This window comes from Aphelocoma coerulescens, chromosome 4, assembly GCF_041296385.1.
Source record: "Aphelocoma coerulescens isolate FSJ_1873_10779 chromosome 4, UR_Acoe_1.0, whole genome shotgun sequence".
Lineage (NCBI taxonomy): Eukaryota > Metazoa > Chordata > Aves > Passeriformes > Corvidae > Aphelocoma > Aphelocoma coerulescens.
Genome location: NC_091017.1, coordinates 48,602,382 through 48,613,779, shown reverse-complemented (window position 1 = coordinate 48,613,779; position 11,398 = coordinate 48,602,382).

The following is an 11,398-nucleotide window of genomic DNA, read 5'->3' as shown; positions in this document are numbered from 1 at the left end:
AGTTATTGGATTATAAGTAAAAACAAATACTTGGTATTTCATAATTGGGTGATTTGGACCTTGAAAGGCCTTGGAAGCTAGAACTCATGGCCATTTTCTACCTTGTTAACTTAGAGGCACACTCTGTGCAGCTGTTCTATAGATGAGATATAATAAACATCTAAGTCTGAAGATAAATTCCTGGTCTCCTGCATTTTAATTCAAACTCTGAGTAAAAGAACTCTTGAAACAAAGGCAAAGAAGAAAAGAAACTATAAAAAAGAGAACATTAATAACAGGAATTAATAACCTATCACAGCTGTGGTAGGTTTATGCTGGTTGTTTGGTTTTTTTTAAAATCTGTACTAATTATGTCATGGGAAATAGCCTTCAGATTTTTTTTACTAATCCTGTATTTGAACTTAAGATTTTTGTAGTGTTATATTTGGTTAACATTTTTGTTCTTTATTTAGGAAAAAATCTAGGTATTTTCAGAAGTAAAAGGATGATGATGCTGCATATTGTAAAATTCTGATAAGGCTATTTGCCATGCAAATAAACAATTGAGTGCAGCATACTCTTAGCTTTTAACTGCACCAAAGAAGTTTTTCAAGTGATGGAATGATGGTCTTGATGTTCTGACCAAATTAGATCTGAGAGTGCTAAGTTTTTCCTGTCAGTGCTCTCCTGTGGTTTCAGTTCAATATGCTATTTTCTGACAGTTCTGAGTAAGTCCAATGGCTTTTGACCTTTTCATGCCAATTGGATTTTTTTATTGAATTAACTGTTCCTGAATCATGCTGCTTTTCAGAGAATTGTTGCCCAATATTTTTAAGTGATACAGCTGTGAAGCAGTAATTATTTCTTGCTTTGCTCCCTGTCATTTCTGTATGTAGATGTACAAATACAGAGATGGATAGTATGATTTCAATCTACTTTATGACAAGGTAATATGCTTACTAAAGAGAAGGGGTTCCATAGAGATGAGATGAACCACAATATAGATTGACAGATTTATTTCTTTGCATTTGTTGACAGTACTTGGTATATAAAGATCTTGTGCTGCTTCATGGCTTACAGGACAGGGAAAATAGTACTTGTATAACAGACAAATGCACACACGTTCACACTCTGTGCATGGTCTTTATCATGCCTTGCTGTTGTAGAAGTCATTTAGCTATCCAGAAAATATCTTTCTTAACCTAGGACAAAATTTGTAAGTATTATAATTGAAGAAAAAAATTCTTATTGACTTAAGTGAGCCCTAGACTGAGCCTATAAATGCAAATCTTAATCATACCTCCAAACACTAGGAATATAGTACAAATGGATACTGTATACAGAGCTACAGAAAAAGAACTGAAGTGTTCTTTCATACATATTGGCAGTTGTTTTTTTTTTGATATTTCTTTGTCCTCTGCTATTTACATTTGTAGATGAACTTTGAGAACAATGTAAATTATTTGGTTAGCGTCTTGTGACTTACCATCCATTTTGTGGGTAGCATTTTTATTTCCTGGCCTCAAAATGCTATTATTTCTGGTTCCATCTATTACAACTATAGCCATGTGATCCTCGGAGAGGTCAAACCCACATTTTGGCATTTTTTCCTCCTTCAGCTCTTTTATTCAAGTTTATGGTACTGATATGTTAATTGTCTTCAGATAATGTACAGTCCTGTCGACAGAACAATGCACAGTGAGTGTTGTCTAATGTATCACTGAGCTTTTAGTTCTCTGGCTACGGAATTAAATACTAGGCTTTTAAAAAGTAACCTGTATTTCAAAGTCAGTATTTTAGTGAAGTCTTTAGGTAGTTACTAGTGCTCTGAAATATTGAGTATTATAATACAGGGGAATTTTGTTTAGCTGTTAGAATATAACAGTACTACCCTGGTAACTTACAGGAAAATTCTGTTTGTTACCAAGGCCACACAACAGATTCTGATGCAGTATGTTGATTTTTCTCTTTAGGTACTCCTGTGACTTTAATAAGAATTTTGGGCAGTAAAGGACAAAAATAACACTTGAATGACTTATGTGTATAAGGTTAAAATCGCTACTGTGACATGAAGTAGGTGATGTGGCAGGTACTGTAACAGTTCTGTTGTGCCTATGTAAGCAACAGCAGTCAACAAGTAGATTCTGAGCTACTGAATGTCTACATTGATGTTTACACATATGTAATATAGTTGATGCTGTATCCTCGTCTGGTTGGTGAAAAAATTTGTGGGCCCAAGTTGCCATTGCAGCTGTAATTATTTCAGGCCAGTGTGAGTTGGAACCAGACTATCAGGTTCTTCCTGTCTTTTCTGAATTCTTCACTGTTTTCTAATAAATGGAGCATTGTGAGGGAATTACAGTTCATTCTGCAAATTTTAAATGTCAAAATATTCTCAAGTGTCGTAAATAAAAGAAACAGTAGTTGTTAGTGTTAAACAGTTATTTCTAGTCTCTTTGGAGATACTACATATTTTATTTTTAAATCACCAATATTCATCTATAGTGAAGAGCTGCGCTGTGGTCTATGATATGACTAATTTTTACATGCATACCGTGTTTTCATGTAGCTATGTATTTGTCTCTCAGTTCCCTCTTCATAAAATTGTAAGAAATTTGTTTTAGAAGATACTGGAATACAGTAAAAAGGGGAACACAGAAAATGTGCTGGTCATGTTAGTCTCAGATGGGTATCTTTCCTATATGCTCTGCAGTTGGCCCAGTTCATCCATAGTGTACATTTTGAAGAACAACTTAAATGTTTGTGCTGGCTTCTAGTTTGAGAAAACCATTGACTATATGGGCTTGAAAGGGTACAAAAGAAGTTCAGGTAACAATAATATGTGAAAAACACTTTTAGCATGTTTTAAGCATTGGGGAAGGGGCAGTGTAAACAAAAGTGCTCCATCTCAAAATGTCTGCTAATATGAATGAGGAGTATGCTGTTGGGCACTAGATAGAGATGTACAGAAGAGATGAAGCAAGTATGAGAGTGATCTCTAAACAACTGATTCACAGTAGGACCTCTCTTTTTCTGAGTCACTGGAAGACACCATAGCTGAGCAGTGTGCTTCATCTGCTACACTTTAAATAAAATAAATCCCCCCTGCTACAACCTTTTGTGAGAGAATTTGAGTAATGAGCAGGAAGTGAGAGTTGAACTCTGGTTAATTAATGCAGAAAGAGATGAAAAAGATAATTTATATCAACTCTGGAGAATGAAGAGGAACATTCAGCAGCTTTCAAGAGACGCATCCATAGAAGCAGTTTCAAATTTGGGAGTGCAGGCAGCCTTGGCATTCTTACAGAGCAGCTTGCCACTGTACCCTCTGTTACTGAACTTGGCAGTTTGTCTCTAGGGTGATATTGCACAGTTCAGCCTGACAGCTAGACAAGTGAGGTAGAAAATAATACACAAGCCTGAGTCCCATGTTAAAATATGCAAGACATTTAAGGCATTGATGTCTAATTATCGCAGTCCGTAAGCAATGAATCTCTGCAACTAACCTATTTCAGATAACTTCATACTTTGCTCTTCCGGTCAACCTCATCTTTAACATTTAAATTCACATTGCAATTTATATCTTGCAGACCAGCTATGAAATGGAGGTCACGGGGTTAGGACAATTTAAAGAAAGGACAACAGAGGGACAGGTAAACTCCAGGCAGAAGTTCCAGCACAACAGAGGTAGTAGGGCAGCCAAAAAGTCTGGGATAGAGCTTGATCAATCCTTGGAAATAGTTAAGGTCAGGATGTTAATGTGTGAAGCCTGACATTGATATGGAAAGTATATTTGCATACTGTTTTCTAGTCTTATTAACTGACTTGGAGACTCTTGTTTGACAATGAAGGTGACTGACACAAATATGAATAGGAATATGTCCTCATCTGAGGACATGATTGCATCTGTGCATGATGTGATTGGAAGTGGTCGTGGTACTGAACAAGAGGAAATGACCTTGCAATGGCAAAGAACTTTAGGCTACTCCACATTTGTGTCCAATGCAGTAACAGGTGAATAAACTACTGCTCTTTGTTTAAGATTAACAAGGTTGGAGACCCAGTAAAAAGCTCAAAGAAAGGAAATTCTGAGGATATATGAGAAGCTGGTCCAAGGAACCAGTTTTCTGATTTGTTGAAAGGGAAGAGAAAACTGATCATAGTACTGTAATAGGCATAAGAGATGCAGTTGTATGATGCATTTCAGGTCCCTGCCAAATGTTGATCTAAAGGCAAAACTATCAAGTATTATGAATACTTTTAAAACCTTGGTCTTGCCAGCACTTCCACCTATGGGTTAACACAAGCCAGTCATTCAGAAGTCACTTGATGGGATTGAGTTTAACCTGGCATGACTCACATGCTTTGACTTTCAGAAAGCTTTTTAGTGAAATCTGTGGTGGATTCATTGGTAGTGGCTTATTTACAGAGAAGAAAGTAGTTCCAAGAGGGAAAAAGCCACACGTTAAGATGCATATATATTCATACTGTAGGCATATGCAGAAAATTTCAATAGTACAGTGTGCTTTATGAGTGGTGTCTACGTGTCTGGAGGAGTAATGAAATGATCTGTTATTCTAGTTTTAAAAAGACTAAAGTTCTGTTCGTGCGCCTGATACAGTGTAGGCGTAAATAAAGTAGGTTTTCAACATTGTTCTCTCAAATTAAGGAGGTGGCAAAGATAAATTAATCTCTGTGTTCTGTCAAGAAGCTCATGCTTACTCTTTTCACGCCTACTGTGTATAAGGACTGTGACACAGGCTGACAAAGGCCTGTGTCTTCGCAGCTATAAAAACAGTATAATTCAACTATTTTCTATGAGAAAATAGAGAAAATATCTTACAGAATTAACCAGACTAACTATTTAAAAATTTAACATATTTCAGGTTTTGGGTTTCACATATGCCAGGCATTTTACTGAGGGTCTGGTGGGACTTCCACTGGTTGGCTCCAGTTCTACACCAATATTAATTAGATGAGAAGCCAAGACATGATGTCAAAACACACAGCCAACAGCAAATAATACCAGTTTCAGGCCGGCATTGTATCTGAAGCTATTCTGGCCATGTACATGTGCTCCCCTGAGCATCATCTGCTCATTAGTCTGGACTGAGACCTTTACGGTCAAGAACAGGACCTCTTCCACTTCTGTGCAGGGGAGGGGGAGTGTGGTCACTCTCTCAGGGAGCAATTACAGATGGCAGATTATTGCAGTGTGTGGATGGCAATCCGCTGAAGTAAAATGTCTATTTTATAAGTTGGACCAATGCACTCTTTTGAATGAGCTGCCCTGACAGACACCTTTCAGAGCTGTGGCAAAAGTAAACCTTTATGGCTTTGACATCTCTATGGAAACAATAAACAGAATATTATAAATGTAGGACGCTATAGCTCATTTTATAAAGTCAAGAATGAGAAGTCTTAGCAGAATGGAGAATAAGAAGGAAAATTAGGAGAGCAAAACAGTGTTTGTGCATTATCTTTGATTGGAAGGGTAAGACTGCAGGGCTGGACTGAAAATGTGTCAATAGTTTAGAAAGTCATGTTAGAGCATGGGAACAAGATATGAAAAAGCCTCTGTATGTTGACAAGTCCAATAACGACCTAGTCAACAAATGGTTAATTCTTTGGGTTATTGAGATGAACTGATGCAAATGTTTGGCTTATGAAATGATGGAGGAATTATTCATCATCAGTAGGAAAAACATTAGAATGAAATTCACATCACTGACTATATCTTCTTAAATTTTCTGTTACTGCTCAGTATGATGGTGCCTAAATCTTGCCAGATGATGTCTAACAAAATATGTCTGACTGATAAATAAGGTTTCCAAAGCTAATAGCCTCTATTGGGAGGTGCTCTGTAGCAAATAAAGTGAAAGAAATATTTTGTCCTGGTAACAAAGACAGAATACTTTATAAAATATATGTGGGGTGAGCTTAGCTACCCTACTTTTATGCAGTTTCTATTATAGATGAAAAAATGATAGCTGTGACATTCTTTGTTAAACTGTCCCAGAATGCTAGTTGATAATAATTTATATATTACGTCTTTATTTCCTCTTAACTTAGTGGTAACTATTGCAATTATACTTCTGTCTAAAAAAATAATTAAGAAGTATTCTTCAGCACTTGGTGAGTTGGAATATAGTTTAGGATGCTTTGGTATCTTCCTAATGAAATTTAGTATGCACATTAAATACATACTAATAAAAATTATAAGAAGTTTCCACTTAACATAAACCTGCTCATACTACTGGTATGTATCTCTGTATGCAAGTTTGAATCCTTACAAGTTATCTTTGGAAATGTAGTTGATCTAGTGGAGAATGGAAATATGAGGTATCTAGACTACAGCTTCTGTAAGGTATGGAATCAGTCCAGGCAAAGACAGTGTAAGTGATCTTCTAGAGCAAAAGAGAACTTTAAAATAAATTTCTCTTAAGAGGAACAAAAAAATACTGAGTTTGAGTTTGCTTAATAATTAATGTGAAAGATAAAACATAAAAACATGGACATCTCTTTTACAAGGGAAACCTTCAAGGAGCTCTAGCTGTATGTTATTGAAAAATGAGCTTCTAGGTTGAAGCTGCAGAGACTTTTAATGATATTTAGCTAAAAAGCATCAAGAGGAGGATCTTTTCCACTTCTTACATAACTAATGTCTGCAGCATGAAAAACGAAAATTAATTACAACAAATTTTTAATTTTGTTCTATGAAAATGACAGGTCCACTTGTTTAAAATACAGTTTTTAGTGACAAAAATTATGAGAATGCCATATACAAACCAACTTCTTTTGTCTACAGTATTGGTAGACTGCTTCTCAAATACGCTGCAGATTATTAATAATTACATTATTAAAGCAATGCAGTACAAAAGAGTCAATTAATAATAAAGTACTGACAGTAGTGCCATGTCAGACAGCTCTTTGTGTTCGAGATTCTGAAGGGAGATTGTCCCAGGTGTCATACAAATAGTAGATAACTGGAAATCTTTAATGATATTTGCTTTTACTGTTTTAAATGTTTTCAGATTTGCTAGTGTAATGGTTACCAATTTTACAGCAAATCAATATTTTTCAGTGCAATGAATCAGAGTGCCTGTCAGCAGCTGAAATCCTGTTTTGCATCCTCTAACTCCTCATCTGTTTTTCAACTCATCTCCATTGCTGTCTTTATGCTGTCCCTTGTCCTTGAAAGAATTTCCCATGTGCCTTTTTTTAAGTTCTTTTATTCTTGTCTTTAAAAGCCTACTTGTCCATATTCTGTCATTTATGGCAGATCAGTCACAACAAATGATTGGCACCATAGCTGAGTTTGGCACGGACAGAGACTTTTCAGCTAGCATCATGACTCTCAGCTGCAATGCTATTTAAAATAAATTTGGTATCAGACAGCAGATGGGTTTGCTGTCAGGGAGCTAGATCTAGTTAATAGGTTTTTTAAGTTTTTTGATGCAGCAAGTTTATTGGAGGACACTGTCAAGTTTTCTAAGGCATGCTTGTACTACTGTGGAGCTATGGGGGTAATTACACCTTAGACTTGATGAATTATTGAGTAAGGGTAACAGAGAGGGGAAATATCTGAAAATAGGAGAAGTTGCAGTTGGTGAAGCTCAGGATTAGTTAGTTATTTCCAGGACATGTATCAGACTACAGCATTTGTGGCACAGGAAAAACAGTGCCATAGCTATCTTGCTGCAATGCTGAAGAGAAAATTTTTAAGCATTTTTTTATTCTTGTGCAGTGGTTTTTCCACAATGGCCAATATTAATCACAGCTTATAAGCTCAAGACTAACAACACTCAGCAAGCAGTGAATAGCAGGTGCTATTGTACTCCATGCTCCAACAACCCGATAGCATTATCAGTCACCAACTTTTTAGGAAAGGGAATACTATTGCCGGATCATGTACATGACTGAATCCAAACACAGCTTCTAACAAAGAAGTTGTCCAGGTAAAATTCGAATGTTTAGACAATAACTTGCTTTAAGCAAATCACTTAGGGAATTTGGCTTCAAACTGGTCTGACATTTCTTTGGTCACAGGATGCATCCTAGGAGCAAGTCTGGAGCTTTGCTGACATTTGATCACTGTTTCTTAATTCATTGGGCAAAGATGCCCAACTGTATCATTCCTGTAAGCTAGCCTTGATAAAGAAGTTAAGTAAAGAGCCTCTGGTAACGTTCTTCTAATTTCCACTGTTAACGTATTTCTGCTTTTTGTGTTATGGGGCAGATCACAAAGCAATTTTGCTGTGGATCAGCAGGATGCTGCTAGTGCTGCTGGCTCCCTGCAGTCTGGTGCCTGTCCTGCTGTCCCCAGTGCAGGAAGAGGGCAGCTGAGGAGTAGAGAGGGACTTGCAGGGCAGCCTCAGCCACCATGGCAAGGCAAGGCCGTGGTGAAGAGGCCAGAAACAGGCCGAGCCTCTCGGTGTCACAGTGGGGAGTTCAGGTGCTTAAAGTGAGAAAAATCCATTCCTTGAATAAAATATACATGTTTAGAAATACATTTTGCATTTTCTGGTTTGCATGTAGCATGATCCTGGGTTTGTAATCATATGATACGACCTTTTTATTTATAGGTGATTGTTTTTTCATGCTGTATATATTTTATTTAATTGTATTTTCATGCTGGTAGTTTATATGGATTATAAAGTGTTTCTAATAGAAGAAATTTCATTATTCCCCTTAGTATTTTCTTGTCAAAAAAGGGGTGAATATTTTTGCTCTATATTTTCACATGTCTTGAGTAAGAAAATACAAAAAAAATAGCACTTAGTGTTTGGGGATATTTACCTGACATTATGCATAGCCATGGTGCATATGTACTGCATCTCATAGGAGGTACTCAGCTCATGCCTTGCAGCAGATCCATAGCAGTGCCTTTCAGGAATTGTAGATGTCAGGTCTGACTTCCTCACTTCCTCTGTTTCATCATTTAGAGATACCTGATGTTGCTCAGCCTCAGGAAAGTTTGTGCATCATGGGAAAGTGAACTAAAGTGAGAGGTAATCACTCTGTCCTTAGGAGAATATGGGGTATATTCCAAAATGAAACATTTAGATTTAAGATTGGTTGACATATGTGGCTAATATGACAGATTTTGTTGCAATGTTCATAATTTTATTTATTTCATTTAAAATATCAATGCAACCGTAATTTGTATGGAAAAATATTTGCTTTTATATTTTTAATTTGTTCTAACAAATTTTTTTCTTTTAAATGGGCACATTTCCCACATACTAATATGAGTAAAAAAATATAATGATTTATGAAAAAATTACTAAATAATGTGAATACAGGACTGTGAAAAGCAGAAACACTGCAAAAAGAATAAACCTGACATAAAGGCTATTTTTTCAGTGCTATTTTAAGAAAATCCCTAAGTGTGGATACCTCTGCACTTACCTGGAGAGCAACAATGAATATCAGTTGGGATTCACAGTCACAGGCATTTTTGAAGAAAGAGCCAGTGTAGGTGAGAGCAAACAAATGTACCTCTCTAGAAGTATGATGTGGCAGCCTGCAGGAGTTTCTTATTTTAACATTTAACTGAGATACTACTGCAGCAGAATAGACACCACGTACACAGAGCTCAAAACTAGTTGCAGGAGATGTATGGAGGCATAGGCTAGATAGAGTTCTTCACCTCATCATTTTCTGGAAAATATTATATACTGGAAAAATCCTCTAAACCAATGTCCTTTCATACTGGCAAGGCTTGTGGCTTTTTAGGCTCTGTTTTCTTGGTGTTTCCCTTTAAGAACAACATCCTTCTTTGAAGTGGGCTGACATCCATCACAACAACTCCTGTTGTCAATGTCATACCAGTTTTAATTTCAAATGGCTGAAATCCTGATCCCCTAATGGAATAGTTACCACACGAATGAGCAGATGCTGACATGGGGAGCACCTGACACTTTATAAATGAATGCCATCCAAGCAAAACATCAGCAGCATTGGATATGTTTAGAAAGTTAAACATCTGCAGAGGTGACTTGTTTGCAAATCGTTAAGAATAAAAGCTTGTTAATTGTCAGAGAACCTTGGCATACACATGACCACTCTGGGTCTGGACCTCCTTGGGATTGTGTGTTAGCATCAGAGATGTGTATTCCCAAGCACTTTCAGCAAGGTGAACTCCCTGAGATTATGTTAACAAAATGGATCTAGGCAGAACTCCAGCATCAAAACACATGCTGTGAAAATCTCAGCCTAGACACCTCTAATTGCCAGGAGGTAGTTTCTCCACGTTTATACCACGTTTTAGAATGAAGGGATCATGGAAGTGCCCCCTCTATGCAGGACACTGCAATAAGCCTTCCTGATGAATAGAAATACTTGTTATAAAGCAAACATTATGTTAGGGAAGTAAACATTTGGAAAGTTTGTATGTAGGTTATGTTTCCTGATTACATTATCCTGTCTTTCTCTCCCCTTAGACCAACACAATTAAACCTAAACTGTTATAGACATCTGGAGACCCCTCACACCTCTTCCTGAGTGAGCTGCAACAGACCCCACATAATATATTCTTGGTCAGAGTAAGGAAAATAATGGTTGTGGGCAGAAACCAGATCTGAGGCTTTTAGATGAGCGCTCTGGCACTGAGGTGAAACAGAAGGCACTGCAGATTTCTGTTTCTAATAACTACTGAGTAAAAGTTGAAGACAAACCAAACTTGAACTGGAATAATTAACCCAGGAAATTCTCAGTGGGAAGATGGTACATTGACTAATGTGTGCGCAAGCTTTGTAAATAAAAGGCTTTAAAACTGCCTGAGGTTGACTATAAAGAGTGAGGCATTGCTTTTTTTCAGAGGAAACCAATTTGCTAAGGGTTGCTTCGTGAGGTTGAAGGGGTGCTTCTCTTAGGTTACACATCACAAATTAGAGTTGCCATTTGAGAAATAGAAGGTGTATTGATAGTAAACAGGTGGCTGCTGTTCCAAGGAGATTTGTTTAGTACCATTTTATGACTGAGCTGATGCTGTGACACATTAAGTGGAACTTGTCACTCTCCCATCTGGTCTACACAACTGCTGGAGGCGGAACCCATTTAGGAAGTTGTACAATTCTTGCAGCTGTTCCTGAATGTTTCATAAATAACTAACAGAAATCACTGATTCATTTGGCTTTATTAAACCTATCTTAGGGGAATCGTGTCATTGTTCATGAAGAAAATTGTACACGTTGCATGGCATTTAAGGGACTTGTTACCAAATTACAGTGCTTTACAGCCTTACTTAGTGCTAATGGGAAAATTGTGAAGTACAGATCAGAACTTCTTTTGGCCTGATTATAATTTATCTAAATGACTGCACTTGATAAAGAGTCCTTCATGCAAAGTAAAATGCTTTTTGCCTGTGGAACCCAGTGGTGTCTTGTTTTCATCCCCCTGTGGATGCAGTTTATCC